This window comes from Peromyscus leucopus, chromosome 16_21 (genome assembly GCF_004664715.2).
Source record: "Peromyscus leucopus breed LL Stock chromosome 16_21, UCI_PerLeu_2.1, whole genome shotgun sequence".
Lineage (NCBI taxonomy): Eukaryota > Metazoa > Chordata > Mammalia > Rodentia > Cricetidae > Peromyscus > Peromyscus leucopus.
The window spans coordinates 2511800-2528329 of NC_051084.1; the positions used below are offsets into that span (position 1 = coordinate 2511800).

A 16530-nucleotide genomic window follows, 5' to 3' on the forward strand; every position below is an offset into this window, starting at 1 on the left:
GCTCAGGTTCGCTTAGTGCGTGCGTTCCTGCGTCCTTCTCTCAAGAATACCCAGGGGTGCTCTCAGATTGTGGGATAGATTCAGGGGTCTTCTATGGGAACTGCTGATCTCATTTCCAAGCATCTTGGTGCTTTTCATTCACTGGAGTCTCCTTCTCTATCTGACAAGTAGGAAGACTGCTAGCCTTCAAGGTGAAGGGGGAGGAGGTGTCTGTTTTAGAGAGAAACAGTGGGAGGGAAGCCAGCTGACATCTCCTGGGTGTACCGCTGGCTGTGTGAGACCTGGGTGTGAGTGTGGCCAGAACCCCCAGCCCAGGGCAGACAGAGTGTGTTCTCTACTAGAGCCATCCGGGCACTAGGCAGCCTCAGTGGCATGCCACCTCCGTGCGGTCCTCCTCTCAGCCGTGGTGCCGTCTTTGCCTGGGATAGTAAGTAGAGGGGCGAGCAGGAAGGACCCCACAGGCCGGGGACCTTCAGGCACCAGAAGACCCGGGACACACGCGGCCCGCCCGGTGGCGCGCGCTTCTCCCCCTCCCCCGCGGTCGGGAGCGAGCCGCCGTGACGTCACGGGCCACCCGCCAGCCCCGCGCTCCACCGGGCAGAGCGCGTGCAGCCGCCGAGCACATGGACCCGCTGGTGGAGCAGGCTCAGCAAGGCCGAGATGAAGAGGAGCTGCGGACCAGGATGCGAAACAGCACCCCCGAAGCCCCCGGAGTGGATATTCACGCGAAAAGGATGTTGGCAGTCCTGGCGACCTGGGAGTCATGGCTGAATCCACCCTCCCGTAAGTTCCAAGTTTATCCCCAGGAAACTCTGGAGCTCAGGGATGTACAGTCTGGATAGAGGAAAGAGGCTTTTGGATTCACTTTTCCTCATCACTAGACTCGAAGATTGCCAGGGAGTTTGGGTTGGGGTGAGGGGTGTGGGTGCGGGGGAGGTTACACAGAATGGCCCTTGAATAGAGAGAGTTCTGGATTTATGCACTTGATCAAAAAGCCTATTTCCTCATGTCTAAAAAAGAGACGCCCCCTGCAATCAGCGCAGATTTGGGGCCGCTGATGTGGTTTGGAGGCCTCATTTGCGAAACTGGAAGTCTGAGTCGAGTGATGCTCCCTCCATCCTTGGCCAGCCCTCCTCTGAGACACCCCCTCGGGGCAGAAAGAAGGTGCTCTCCTAAAACTCCCAAACTGTGTCATGAAACTTTCTCGACTTTTGTATTGCATTCCTGTGTTTGTTGAAGGCCCCCACACCCTCATCGTGCTAATTCTGTATGGATGGGCTGTTGATTTAACTAGATTGGCCCTTCCTTGGCTAATATTTTCTGCTGTACCCACAGTGTGGTGTGGGAGAGCGGTGCAGACTTCCAGGAAGCGCAGCCATGAAGCTACATGTGCCCATGTGTGGACTCATCATGGATTTTCCTACTAGTTTTCAAGCCGGCGTTAGTCTATTCTTTTGAGCTCTTGACTTCAGGATATTCTAGAAGATCATGAAAAGTAGAGACATCACTTAAGAGGGTGTAGGGACAAGAGGGTGAGGTTTCTGTTTTCTTTCTGCTCTTGTGCTTTTGAGGAGCCGTTGCCAATTGGCCTAGAGAAAGCCATGGAGAAGTGTGTCCTGGTGTGTGTGTGTGTGTGTGTGTGTGTGTGTGTGTGTGTGTGTGTGTGTGTGTGTGTGTTGGGGAAGGCTAAGGATGTAGTGTTCTGTCTGCTGAACAGCATGAGGTAGGATGTTGCAGGCCCTGTTTTGCATATGGGCAGTGACAAGTTGGGGCTTGTTCAGTTGCCACGGTCCTGTGGTCAGAGCTAGTCCCTCTAAAGCTCTAGCCAGTGGGAAAGGGTTTGTGTTCATTCCTTGCAAGTCCAAGTGGGATTTCCTCCAAGATTTGTCAGGAGCAGAACTGTCAGGAAAGCAGACGGACAAATGGCACCCAGGACTGGGAAAAACCTCGTGGCCTGCTCTCCAGGACTGGAAATGTGTTGGTTATGTCCTGCAGGTGAGGATGTGCTTTATGGTTTGGGGGGCTCAACCAGGTTCATGATAGATTTGGTAAGACATCAAGACTGGGTTAGGACATTGTGGGCTGTCATGCTGGGGACCGTCCTCCTCCCCCTGCTGTCTGGGAGTGACTGGTAATGGGACTGCCTTGTTGTTCTGCCTAGTTAAGGGTGGCTGCATCTTCCTGCTGTACCTGCCTTGAGTGCAGAATTTTGCATCAACTGGGTTCTTTTGAAAAGTAGAAGAAATCGATTTCTTCCTTTCTTTTTTATTTATTTTCTTCTCTTTTAACAACCACAACTGACCCATCCCGATTTGCTTCTGTGGCAGCAGCTCTCAGAGCTCTAAGGATCCTTCTCTTGTTTCTGATGTTTTTGGTGATTTGTGTGACTGGTCCTCGGAAAGCCTGCAGAGTTCTGAGCATCTCCATGGATTCAATTCTTGTCTTCTTTTAACTCGGAAGGCTGGCAGGCAGCCCACCCGCCTGGTTTCTGAGGCCTGTGTTTGCCATGTCTGGGACCTTTTGTCTGCCCGGGCTAGGTGCTACCTCAGCTGCTGACTCTCTTGGACGAACAGTTAACTTCCTTCTCTTCCATTTTGTGTGAGTGGCCCTGAATTTGCTCATATCAAGCACAGGCCAGCCTTTTCCTGGGGACATGGAGGACTATGCATATTTGCTGGACTCTGCTCCTTAATATGTATATTTGAGAATTCTATGAGTATGGCATTTACATCATTTTTATCCCTCTTTCTTCCCTGCAACTCCTGATGTGACCCCCAGCCCCCTCTCAAATTCATAACTTTTTTAAAAATTATTCTCTCTCTCTCTCTCTCTCTCTCTCTCTCTCTCTCTCTCTCTCTCTCTCTCTCTCTCTCGTATGTACATGTATTTATAAACATAGCCGGTGGAGTTCATTTAACGTTGCTTGTGTGTAGATGTGTTTAGAGCCGACTTCTTGGGATTGGGTAACTTAATAGGGACTCATCCATGGAGAAAACTGATTCTTCCTCAGCAGCCATTAACTCTCCATCTAGGGGTAAGGCTTTGTGAAGTTTGCTACATTCTTTTGGGCATGTGAACTGGTGGTGTGGTGGTCCCTGTTCTTTACAGTGATAACTGAATGCCAGTAAATGACTACACGGCAATATGTATTAGATACCACATGGCCTTTCCACGCACTGACTTGTTATTGTGTCTTTCCTTCTCTAGCTGGGTGCAGATATAACACTCTCCACACTCTCCACCCTGCTGAGCCCCCCACCCCATTTTCCTTCCTAATGTCAGTTTGTGATGAGCCTGGGATTTATCTTTCATGGCATATCTAATGTCTGTGTTGGCATATTGACTCAAAAAGGGAAGCAGAACAACAATCTGGAGTAAGAGTAGCCAGGCAGTGGAGATGGCTCTGGGGTACAAGTGAAGTCTGGTGACTGACTGAAGCCCATGGTGGAAGAAGAGAACCGACTCTCCAACATTGTCTTTTGACCTCTCCAGGCATGCTTAGGCATATCCTCTATCTCATGCGGCCTTTTCTACACACATACACAAATCAATTAAAAAAAAAAAGAGAGACTAGCCTTTGAAGCCAGGTGTGGTGGCTCATGCCTATAATCCTAGCATATGAGAAGTTAAAGCAGGAGGATTATCATGAGTTCAAAGCCAGCTTTGGCTGTAGGCCTGCTTGCACTCCAGTGTGACGCTTGTCTGGAAAACTAAATATCAGGAAATTCAAACAAAACAAAAAATCAGCTCATGGTCAGTGGAGTCCTGCTGACAATCGTGTCTGCATCTTTCTAGAAAGTACCAGAAATTCTATATCTCAAGAATAGACGGCTGCAAGGTGAATCCTTTGTTTAGCCATCAGAGTACTAGCTGTGCCTGACCATGTGTAACCTTGGAGATCAGCCCAGATGTGAGATTTGGGGCTGTATGACCGTAGATCACGTGAGCTCTTTGGTAGGGGCCTGGATGGTCTGATTTGCTTTTCTGACACCAAGAAATCTAAGGAACAATACATAGTCACATTAACGAATAGAAACAAGGACAGTAGTATGGCAGTGACTTTCAATTTCTCTAGTATGCTAAGCTTATTATTTTTATTTGTGTTGCCCACAACTTTGCACAGTACTTAAGAGAGAATGTCCAGCCATCATGGAATTCTTTTTATGGGTGAGGTTGTGTGTATTTATTTTAGCCTAGGCTCCCCTTGAAATAACATTCTATCTGCCTCAACCTCCTATGTATTGGAATCATAGGTGTATCTCACCACATTCAGGCTAGTTTTAAAGGCTTTAGATATATTCTTTCATTTTAACCTCCCAGCAATCCCCCGGAAGATAGGATTATTACTATCATCAGTTTTTAGAATAGGAACGCAGTTCGGGGTTAAAGGCATCACCCCAGGCCAGATAGCTAGGCAGTAAGCAAAGCTGATGGGATTTAGATCAATGCTGTTTGGGCCACGTTCAGAAGTCAGGAGATAGTCAAGTGAAGAACAAACCAAAAGATAGCCCTTGGCCTTGAGCAGGATGCCTGACTATGCCCAGCCTACACACCCGGCTCAGGGACCTGTAGAAGTGGCTGCCTTTGTTTGGCTGCCGGTCTTTGCTGCCACACACAGCAGGCTGAGATAAGACAAAGAAAGGTTCAATGCTGGAAGAGTTCTGGGCTGTGGTCTTGGAAGGGGTCTCTTGGGGCTTGGGCTGGAGCTTTGGGTGGGGAGAGGTGGGAAGGTTTGGGCGGAGCCTATGATCTTCAGCAAATAGCTCTATCCAGGCATCCTGCTTGGCCTTGTGACCAAAATCATTCTAGCACTGTGTCCTGAATTGAATTACTGTTGACTTTCCAGCAGATGGAAGCTAGAGCTCCCTTGATATCACTAAAGCTTCTTCTCTCTCCCAGGTGCTCTCTGAGCACCAGCCTGTCTGTTAGGGTTATTCCGGACAGGACCATCATCAGTACAACGATGGTGATGGTCTTCCCTGCACCCTATCATTAAGAGAAAAAACACTAGCTTGTTGGTGTGGTCTTGGAGCCATGAGTTCCCCTCTAGAAGCCTGTGCTCTCCCTCCATCCTCCTCCTCTCTCTCTCTTTTTTTCTCTTCTTTCTTTTCTTCCCTGCTGTTCCGGGGATCCAGCTCAGGGAATCAGGCATGCTAGCTAAGTGTTCTACCCTACCCGAGCTATACTCTTAGCCCATGGCCTTATTAAATCTTTTCCTTGTCTGTCTGTTTTGTTTTGTTAGACCGTGTCTCTAGCCCTGGCTGTCCTGGGTATCTATGTAGACCCGGCTGGCTTCAAACTAAACAAAATCTACCTGCCTCTTCCTCCCAAGTGCTGGATTAAAGGCGTGTGCCGCCACACCCAGCTTCTTTTTTGCTTTTTGAGATAGGGTCTCCTGTATTCCAGGTTGGTTTTAAATTCTCAGTCCTTCTTCCTCTTCCTCCAGAGTGCTGGAATAACGAATGTTTGTCACTACGTTCAACTCTTTTTTCATCTCAGAATTCTGTTGCTTTGGTTTGTTGTTTATATATAGGCTGTTCCTTTTTTTAATGATTTATTATTTTTATTTTTATGTATATAAGTATATCTTGCCCTTGTGTATGTATGGGCAACACTTGTACCAGGTGTCTGCAGAGTTACAGACAGTTGTCAGTTGCTATGTGGTTGCTGTGAATCGAACCCAGATCCTCCGGAAGACAGATAGTGCTCTTAACCACCAAGTTGTCTCTCTAACGACAGTTTTTTTTTTTATTTGAACCCGAGCTCTGCATATGCCAGGCAAGTGAGCTGTGGCACCAGCAATCGATGGCCTCCTGTTGTGATTGGTGGGGAAGCTGTTTCATTTTACCTGCCTCTCTTCCATCGTTGACCTTAACCTTCTTGTGAGTAGGCTGTCTGGTGCCTACACAGCTCTGGGCCTTTTGGGAATCAGGTCGCACCTACGAACTGCTTTGTCTTCAAGGAAAGCGGCACCTGCTGCCTCTACTGATACTGCCTTTTAGTTGTGAAACGATTTGACAGGGTGGGAAGTGAGGCCTTGCCTCCAAGGAAAGGACATTTCAAAAAGGAGGAAGCCGGCCAGCTGCAAGAGGCAGCCTGGGCCACGTGAAGGAAATGAGTGTAGGGACTGGAGAAATGGCTCAGAGGTTAAGAACACTGGCTAGTCTTCCAGAGGACCTGAGTTCCATTCCCAGCACACACATGTCAGTTAACAACTGTCTGCAACTCCAGTCGCAGAGGATCCAAGGGCACCAGGCATCTATTCAGTACACAGAAATAGATGCAGACAAAAAAAACCCTAGACATAAAACAAGATATATCTTTAAAAAAAGGAACCGAGTGTAGATCCCTGTTACTTTTGAGCGAGTATGTCACCTATGTTTCCATGTGTGTGAAGCACTGAGCTGCTGTGAGGAGGAAATGATAGTTCAGAGGGAGGGCTTAAATGGCAAAGGACTTAGGGTCAGCCCTCCACCCCCTAGCCAAAGCTAGCAAGTGGTATTACTCTCACAGGGATGGAGCTTTATGACTACCGGGGTCTCTGAGTGCATTTGAATAAGCAACCGGCCCATTCTGGGTCTGAACCCAGATCGTGAGAGGGCCAGTGACTTCACCAATTGGCGTTGGAAAAGAAGTTCTGGCTGAAATAAGATATGAGAAGAAAGCGAGCCAGCTGTGCGAGCATTAGTGTAGAGATCGGAGGGCGCAACCTCAGCGGCCGGACTGACCTGCACACAGCCGAGGGAGGCTCATGGTGCCACAATTTATTCAGCTCCACTACAGGGTGGTTGTGACCACTGAGGAATGGCGCCCAGCACTCAGTGCAGACGTAAGCCCTTGAGTAAAAACCATCATCGCCATTGTTTATTATTCTCCAGGCCTGTTTGCCTGGTGAATCAGCCCCGCTGTTTGCTGCTCTTTCGAGCATGGCTCGAGTGACTCATTCATTTACTGAGCACTTGCTGGGTGCCAGGCACTAGTCTAGCCGCTGAAGAACCAGCAAGAGCAAATAGACAAAAGTACGTACCATCCTATGGCTTCCGTTTTCATAAAGGTCACACAAGACGACAGGGTGGAGGGAGGAAAAGACGGAGAGAGGGAGGTGGGGGGAGGCATGATGTCAGTGCCACGTGGGCCTAGTACCCTCTACAAATAGCGGGTGCTCAGCATGTGTCCCGTCGGGCCCGGCACACAGTGGGCACCATTAAGTACTGCTCGCTGTGTTTATTATTATTATCCTCTTTCTTTGGTGGTTGCCTTGTAAAATGTCCTTCCTCCCAGTTCCTCTGAGTTTTACTTTCTTTCATAACGCTTGCCTGATTTTTCAGGTGGACTGCGTGTATCTTTTCCCAGTAAATGGTTAAACCCTTTGAGGCTGAAGACTCATACCTACTCACTCAGTCCTTCATTATCACGCGCTTGGGATATGTTCACTGCCGGCCTGTTCTATTCCAACATGTTTCCGTGCTAGCTGAGCTTATGTTATAGCAAGAAGAGGCAGGTGAGGAATCATGCACGTAATAATGGCATAGTATCTGTGAGGGTCACAATTCCATGGAGCCTAGACCGTTAGCATCTGGAGGGAGGGCTGGAGTGTGCTGCAGAAGGATGCTGTCTCGGTAGAGCAGTTCCATTGAGAAGCAGCTGCTGAGCTGTCATGCAGGCTGAGGAGCTAGTGTGCTAATGTGGGGCTGTGTATTTGAGGCCCTGGGGAGAAGTCGGACAGTGGCCCAAGGTCAGGGCGGAGAGTGAGACTTGGGAGCAGCAAGAAGAGCAAAATCGGTCCGAGGAGAGCCAGGTGACGGTAACAGAAACAGAAACTAGAGAGCCACGTGCTACAGTGCTTTTCATAAACTCTGCAAAGGCTCTCATTGTTTGTGTATGTTGGGGTGGCTAAATGTAAGTGTGTTTGAGCGCATATGTGTGTGTGGTGCATGTGCAACCCAGAAGACATTCCTCAGGTGCAATCCACCTTTTTTGTTTGTTGGTTGGTTTTCAGACAGGATCTCTCATCGGCCTGGAGTTGAATAGGCTAGGCTGGTTTTATAGCTGTGAAGACACACCATGACTATGACAACTCTTATGAAAGAAAACATTTAATTGAGGCTAGCTCACAGTTTGAGAGGTTTAGTCCATTATTGTCATGGTGAGAATTATGGCGGCATGAAGACAGACATGGTACAGGAGAAGGAGCTGAGAGTTCTACATCTTGATCCTCAGGCAGCAGGAGACTGTGTACCACACTGGGTGTAGCTTGAGCATGTGTGACCTCCAAGTCCCCCACCCTCCCAGTGACACATCTCCTCCAACAAGGCCACACTTACTCTAACAAGGCCATATCTCCTAATAGTGTCACCCCCTATGGACAAAGCACTCAAACACGAGTCTGTGGGGGCCATTCTTATTCAAACAACCATACTAATCCTCTTTCTTTTTCTGAGACCACATCTCTATAGTTCACGATCACTGTATTACACAGAGTGGCCTGGACCTTCTAGGAAGCCTCCTGCCTCAACTTCCCAAGTGCTGAGATTGCACACTTGCCAGGGATCCTAACTGTAAGCTCTTATCTTTTACCCGGTGAAAGAGAGATTCATGGAAAAGTGTTATTAGACAGCAATGTGATTCTGTCCAACTTGGCTTTTGAAATCAGCGCGCTGGCTTTGGTGTCGAGAAGAAAGTAAATCGAGGTTGGAAGTGGAGTGTGAGGAGCCAGTAGACAAGCATTTTGAGTGCTTCTCTAGGCTGTGAGCTATGGATGAGGCTACAGGAATGGGCTGCTAGCTCTTCCCTGAAGATCCCAGCATGTAAAATTCCACCATCCAGCACACTAATAGCCTTATGTGTCCAGAGTATTTGAAATGAACTCAGAATGTGCTCTCTGTTAAGTACATAGAAGATTCTTGAATGCACAACCAAAAGGGATGTAAAATCTGAGCAATGCAGTTTAAAATGTTGATTGGATATCAAAAGAAAGGACAACAAATTTAGATATCTTGGTTTAAATGTAATATGTTTTTAAAGTTACTTTAATCTGTTTGTTTGTTTTTTTTTTTTTTTTTTTTGGTTTTTTGAGACAGGGTTTCTCTGTGTAAGTTTGTGGCTTTCCTGGAACTCACTCTGTAGTCCAGGCTGGCCTCTGAACTCACAGAGATCCACCTGCCTCTGCCTCCCAAGTGCTGGGATTAAAGGAAAGTATCTTTCTTTTTTTTCTTTTTTTGGTTTTTCGAGACAGGGTTTCTCTTTGTAGCTTTGGTGCCTGTCCTGGATCTTGCTCTGTAGACCAGGCTAGCCTCAAACTCACAGAGATCCTCCTGTCTCTGCCTCCTGAATGCTAGGATTAAAGGCATGTGCCACCACTGCCTGGCTGGGTGATATTTCTATAAGACAGGTCTGAGGTCTGGGAGGCATTCAATGATAGTGTGAGTGGTGGACGTGGGATTCTGCAAAGGGAAGAAACCTTACCTTACTTCAAGATGCTTCCAGGAGGCTTGATGTAGCTCAGTTATAGGTTGTTTACTGGGCATGCAGGAGGTCCTGGGCTTGACCCCCAATGCTGTGTATATAGAGCCAAACACACCTGTAATTCTAGAACCCAAGAAGTAGAGGCAGGAAGATCTGCTGTCATGCTCAGCTATGTACTGAATTTTAGCCAGTCTGGGATATAGAAGACTCTACTCAAAAATAATGAAATAAAACAAAACAAAGCAAAAAAAAAAAAAAAAAATCTTCCGGGGGAGAGAAGAAAGAAGGTGCAGGTAGCTGCTGATACGTTTGTTGGGAGAAGGCAGGCAGGTGAATGGGACCATAGCCATGGACCTGCTGTAACAGAGAAAACTGGCCCAGGACATGGAGAGATGGGATGTCCTGAGTCTTAGTGGGATCCTTTCTGGCAGGAAGCAGTGGGCTGACCACTGAGCAGCCAGGTCTCTGGGTCACAGGGTAGGAGATAGGAAGTGAGATGTCTGTGGGAAGGTAAGAAACTGGGGCACTGTCTAGGTCACCAGTGGTCAGGCTGATTGCTGTGAGGCCCCTTAAAAAGCATCTCAGCAAGGGACAATTTGCAAGGTTCATATTTAGCAAGACTCTTGGAAGCATGTGGAAGGTAGGCTTTAGGAGCAAACACCTGACTTGGGGATTCTGGACTCTTGGTGGGTTCAGCTGTGATTAGGGAAATTAAAATTCTCCCATCAAAGTAGTATGAACTTACCTGTAAGAATCTGAAAAAGGGCTGGGGATAGCTCAGTGGCAGAACATTCTCCTAACATTCCCAGACCCCAAGTTCGAGCCCCAGGGAACACCCCCTCACCACTACTACCACCACCAGGGAGGATAAGGAGGGTTAGAGGAAAACTCTATTTGAAAATAATAAATCATTCTGGAGTTAGGGATTTGGCTTTAGCAGGAGAGCACATGTTTGTCATGCACAAGGCCCTGTGTGGATTTGATTACCAGCACACGCGTGCACACGAAGCAAAATTGAAAATTTTCTTCAGTTGAGTATGATCAGTATTATGATGGTTTTGTCTTTTTGCTATTGCTTGTTTCTTCAGTTGCTATATTTACCCTGTGCGTGCCCAGCTGCTGGCTTCTTGCTTGGTTACTGCTTAGTCATATGCATTCCTGACTATTAGATATGTACTATGCATCTGACATTATTGGCTGAGTAATGTCTCTGATTAGTGGCTGTTTCATTGTTTAATCTTTGATTTGATTCCTTTCGCTTGGATGCTGAGCTTTATAAACAATGTTATATAAATTGATTTTTTTTTCTTTTCTGTCTTTGGCCAGTCACGTGACTAAGGTTTTTATATTCTAGCATCAAAGTATTTTTAAAATTTTAGATAAATTTGGCTGTTTTCTGGAGACATGTGAAGTTGCCCCTGTCCGCAATCCACCAATATGTCTTAAAAACATTTTGTGAGTTGCGTGCTATAAACATGTTTATCTCTATCACATGAATCCTCTGGTCTCTCTTTTTCAGATAAAATTTTCTTATGTATCCCAGGCTAGCCTCAAACTCATTATGAATTCTAGGTTAAGCAAACATCCACAATCTTCCTGCCTCATCCTCCCAAATGCAGACATTACAGGCCTGCACCACCCTTCACCCAAGTCTATGGGAATTGTCTTCACTTTCTTTATCAGCAGATGCTTGTGGATACCTGTTGTATGCTGAGTGCTGGGCTAGGCCTGGGGTATTCAGGAGTTCCCAAAGACAGTGTGGTACTGATACTTAAGGGACTTATTGCATGTGAAGGAGACAAGCAAGAAAGCACATACATGAAAGTAACATTGTTGTAAAGAACATGTAATATAAGCAGGGAGGGCTGACAGGAAATAAAGACATTGATACTGAAGTGCTATTTGAGGAATTGGTGCGGAGGTGGGACACAGAGGTGGTAGTTAACCAGAGAGACAGAACATAGAAAACAAGTCAATTAAAAAAACAGAAACCTTAGTATAAAAGGGGGAAAAAGCGTACTTAGGATTGCAAACTATGATAATATCAAAAGTTAGTAAAGGCCCACAAGATGGCCAATCCTGATGACCTGACTTCAATCCCTGACCCTAGGGGCTACAATGGGGAAGGCAAGAAGTAACCCTTGCAGGCCATCTTCCTACCTCTACATAAATGCCATGGCCCATGCCCTCCTCCCACTAATAACTAAATGTGAATAAACTACAGCAAAGGCTTGCAAGGTATATAAAGTGTCTGCTATATATTTCAAAGCACTGGTATCTAGTATGAGTGTGTGTATATATGTATATATAAAGCATTCCCCAAAGTCAATAACAAAAGACAAACAGCCTCCACAGCCAAGTGAGTAATAGATTTTAAAAGCCATTCTCAAAAGCAGGAAACAAAAGGGATGATTAATTTGAAGAGATTCTGCATGTCACTTCTAAAATCAGGTTTATTGAAGAGAGGGTTTTAAGAGGAGAATTCACCTTTGTGCGTGCGTGTGTGCGTGCGTGCGTGCGTGCGTGCGTGTGTGTGTGTGTGTGTGTGTGTGTGTGTGTGTGTAGCTAGAGTTTTCCTGCCTTGCCCACAGTCAGGACAAATCTTTGTCACCCGCCAGTCCCACAGCCGCTCAGACCCAACCAAGTAAACACAGAGACTTATATTTCTTACAAACTGTATGGCCGTGGCAGGCTTCTTGCTAACTCTTCTTATAGCTTAAATTAATCCATTTCCATAAGTCTATACCTTGCCACGTGGCTGGTGGCTTGCTGGCGTCTTCACATGCTGCTGGTCATGGTGGTGGCTGCAGTGTCTCTCCAAGTCAGCCTTCCACTTCCCAGAATTCTCCTCTCTCCTTGTCCCACCTACTTCCTGCCTGGCCACTGGCCAATCAGTGTTTTATTTACTGACCAATCAGAGCAATTTGACATACAGACCGTCCCACAGCACTTCCCCTTTCTTTTTTTTAAAAGGAAGGTTTTAACTTTTACACATCTCCAAAGTCAGCTTGGTATATTTGGGAATTTGGGCGTAGCTTCTCTTACTACTTCCTGCTGGAGGGGGGCGCTGTATCTTATGGGGACACAAAGAAAATTTTAGGATCATGGAGTAGTCCATGAGACCGTATCGTCTGAGCCAGTTGCCTTGAAAGGATTCTGGATGTTGGATCATCTGGGCCATGGTGTCATCGGAGACCTTTCAGGTGGTCTTGGCTGGTCAAACCTGATGTATCTTAATCTAGAACAAATCCATAGCCTCTGGCTTTCTGTAGAAACAAAAACAGAGCCTCCTTTCCAAAGCAACATATCCTTACATCCAAATTTTGAAGTTAAGGTACCTTTAAAATACACATTTTGGCATAACTCAACAGCTTTTGCAATCAAATGTTTCTCTTCAGTTACGAATATCAAAGAGAACATAATCCAGATTCTCTGTGTGGTAGCCATCTTTATGTGGCTTATGTTTTATATTACCTTGAGCCTATTGCTTTAAACTGCAGCCTTCTAAGCCTGAAACGGTGCTGTGGCTGCTGGCTCCTCCCACTTCAGCTTCCCAACATGGCGGTGGTACGTTTTCCGCCAGCTCTGGGAGCCATCATGGGTTTGTGCTTTTATCCAAGCAGCGTGTAGCCCAGAAACCTCTTTCTGTTTTGTACTAGTAAAGGCTAAATCCACCATGCAGCTTAATGTGTCACTTGCAGAGGCCTCATTCCCGCCATACTGCAGGTCAAGCACACACGCCAGGAACCCGCCAGTAGCTCAAACCGGCAGGCTGCCACTCATTTGAGAGAGACAATTAGGAAGCTGTTTTTAGCTCCATTTTAGAATCTTTTCTCAGGTTTTAGGTAGAAACTCTTGCCAACACGTTGGGCGCCATTTGTAGCTAGAGTTTTCCTGCCTTGCCCACAGTCAGGACAAATCTTTGTCACCCGCCAGTCCCACAGCTGCTCAGACCCAACCAAGTAAACACAGAGACTTATATTTCTTACAAACTGTATGGCCGTGGCAGGCTTCTTGCTAACTCTTCTTATAGCTGAAATTAATCCATTTCCATAAGTCTATACCTTGCCACGTGGCTGGTGGCTTGCTGGCGTCTTCACATGCTGCTGGTCATGGCGGTGGCTGCAGTGTCTCTCCAAGTCAGCCTTCCACTTCCCAGAATTCTCCTCTCTCCTTGTCCCACCTACTTCCTGCCTGGCCACTGGCCAATCAGTGTTTTATTTACTGACCAATCAGAGCAATTTGACATACAGACCGTCCCACAGCATGTGTGTGTGTGTGTGTGTGTGTGTGTGTGTGTGTGTGTATGTATGTATGTGTGTGTGTGTGTGTGTGTGTGTGTACGTGCGCGCGCATGCACACGCGTGCTACCCTGAGTTTTGATAAATGCAGACAGCTTTGTAACACTGTCAAGTCCTATGTCACTATTAAGACCTAGGGCATGTCAATCATCCTCAAAACTCCCTCCTCTTTCTGTGTTGTGACGCTCCTTTGCTCCAGCTCTGACAGGCACAGCTGTCCTTGTGACCTTTCCATGCTGCCCTTTTCAGAATGTCATGCTAATGGAACTGCAGGCTGTGGTGGCCTCAGATTGGCTCCCTTCACCTGGCATCATGCCTTTGAGGAACTTCCATGTGGTTCCCTACCCCAGTGGTTTGGCAGTTTGAACTGGAGGAGCAGCATTGTGTTGCATGGATGTCCCATACTGTGCAGGCCCCTCCTCTAGTTGAAGGACGTTTGGGCTACATGCAAACACTGTGTGTCTCATCTTTTAAAATGTGCCCCAGCAGGGCGGTGGTGGTGCACACCTTTAATCCCAGCACTTGGGAGGCAGAGTCAGGTGGATCTCTATGAGTTTGAGGCCAGCCTGGTCTACAAAGTGAGTTCCAGGACAGGCACCAAAACTGCACAGAGAAACCCTGTCTCAGAAAAAAAAAAAAAATGTGCCTGAAATAGGAAGTCTGAACAAGTGTTGGTGTGCCTGTGTGGGACAGGATCCTCGGGCCCAACTAGTGAGTGTGTGAGGTCACTTCAGAGACCAGTTTAGCTGCATGTCCTGAAGTTGGAAACCCATGTGCAGCCCCACTCAGAGGTAAATTTGAGGATTCCCAGTTTGGATCCCCGTGCTACTTAGGGGTACTTGGAAAAGGATGTGAATGTGGGCTGGAAGGGTCTAGACTCCAGAGCAAGTCGACTGTCATTATCTAGGGATGGGTGAGAGGGCGGGGCTTGAATTTCCTTTGAATGTGTCCTTTTCCTTTTCTTGTTCCTTACTCCCTCCCCTCCTTGTTGTCTTGCTTTCTTTGGGGGAAGATTTTAAAATTTTTCTTACAATTTTTTTGATATTATAATATAATCACATCATTTTCTCCTTCCCTTCCCTCTTTCCAAACCCTCTTGCATACCATGCCTTGCTTTCATTCAAATTCATGGCCTCTTTTTTCATTAATTGTTGCTACGTGCATACATACATGTATTCCTAAATGCAAAAAAATTCCAATTGGTATTGGATAACCAGTTGGTGTGTTCTTCTCTGGAAAAAACGATTTCTCCTCTCTCAGCATTCTTTAGTTGCCGTAGTCCTTTATGTAGGGTTGGGGCCTCTGTGCTTTCTCCCATCCATAATAACATGTCTATTGTTGTCCTTGTTCAGCGCATGTTTAGGTAGTCATGTTAGTGAATGGGTTTAGCTTCTGACATTTCTAGGAGATACAATCTCACAGTAAACTCCTTGTTTCTCTGGCTCTTACATTTTTTTCCTACTCTCCTCTTCCACAGTGAACCCTGAGCCTTAGGTTATGGAGTTATGTTGTAACGTTCTCATTGGAACTATGCTCTATAGCTTTGTATTTTTTTGTTGTTGTTGTTAGGTTTCTGTTTTGTTTTGTTTTTTTTCCGAGACAGGGTTTCTCTGTAGCTTTGGAGCCTGTCCTGGACTAGCTCTGTAGACTAGGCTCAGGCTGGCCTTGAACTCACAAAGATCCACTTGCCTCTGCCTCCCAAGTGCTGGGATTACAGGCGTGCGCCGCCGCCGCCGCCGCCGCCGCCGCCGCCGCCGCCGCCGCCGCCGCCGCCACCACCACCACCACCCCCACCACCACCACTACCCAGCCAGCTTTGTATTTTGACTGGTTGTATTTTTCTTTCTTTTGGTTTTTCGGGATAGGGTCTCTTTGTGTAGCCTTGACTGCCCTGGAACTGGTTCTCAGATCAAGCTGGCCTCGAACTCACGGATATCTGCCTGCCTCTGCCTTCCTGAGTGCTGGGACTAAAGACATGTGACACCACCATCTGGTGGTTTCGGTTTTCTTGAATGATCTCTGTCTTTTGCAAAAAGAGGTTTCCTTGATGGGAGGTGAGGGCTACGTTTATCTGTGCATATAAGGACAGATATTTAGAATATAGCTAAGGATTACGCTGGTTCAGTAAAGTGGCAGTTAGAGGTTCTCTTACAGGACCCATGACTTCACTAACTCTGGGTGGATGTCTAGTTTTCCAGTACTCCTGTTGAGCAGGTCTTCGGCCCAGTTAAAGAGCTGTGGTTACCACTATGATGTGTTTGCCATTATTGCACCACTAGGGTTATTGTGCTATGCGGGTTGCTGTTGTGGTTCAGAGGTGTCATAGCCAGCTAGGACTGCTGGTGGCTTCCCTCCTCTGGAAGCTTGTATAGTGTCTTCTGGTACCATGAAAACTACTTCTCAGGGAGGAGCATTTCGGGTCAATTCCAGCTCTGAGGCATCTGGCCCTGCGTCTGAAGTGTATGGTATCTACTGCACTTGAGACAGAATCTTGCTCGATGGTTGGCTTTGAACTAGCAGAAATCCCCCTGCCTCAGCCTTTCAAGTGTGAGATTATTGGTGGTATGTGCATTACCAGTTTGTCAAGACACCCAATTTGTCAACCTGACACACCGAGAGTCACCTGAGAAAAGGGAACCTTAATTGAGACATTGCCTTCATCATAATGGCTTGTAAAAATATCTGTGGACTATTTTCCTAATTGTTAATTGACGTAGGAGAACCCAGCACACTATTGGTTGTGCCATCCCTTGGTGCTGTTTGT

The 16530-nt window shown here is 46.8% G+C and overlaps 1 long non-coding RNA gene across 1 annotated transcript in view; it reads left to right on the forward strand.

Moving 5' to 3' along the window:
* The first annotated feature begins 544 nt into the window (after positions 1 to 544).
* Positions 545 to 16530, forward strand: part of LOC114701993 — a 141448-nt gene continuing 125462 nt past the window's right edge. Inside the window, exon 1 of the long non-coding RNA XR_005090173.1 lies at positions 545 to 783. This is a non-coding gene — a long non-coding RNA (uncharacterized LOC114701993). The remainder of the gene's footprint in view (positions 784 to 16530) is intronic.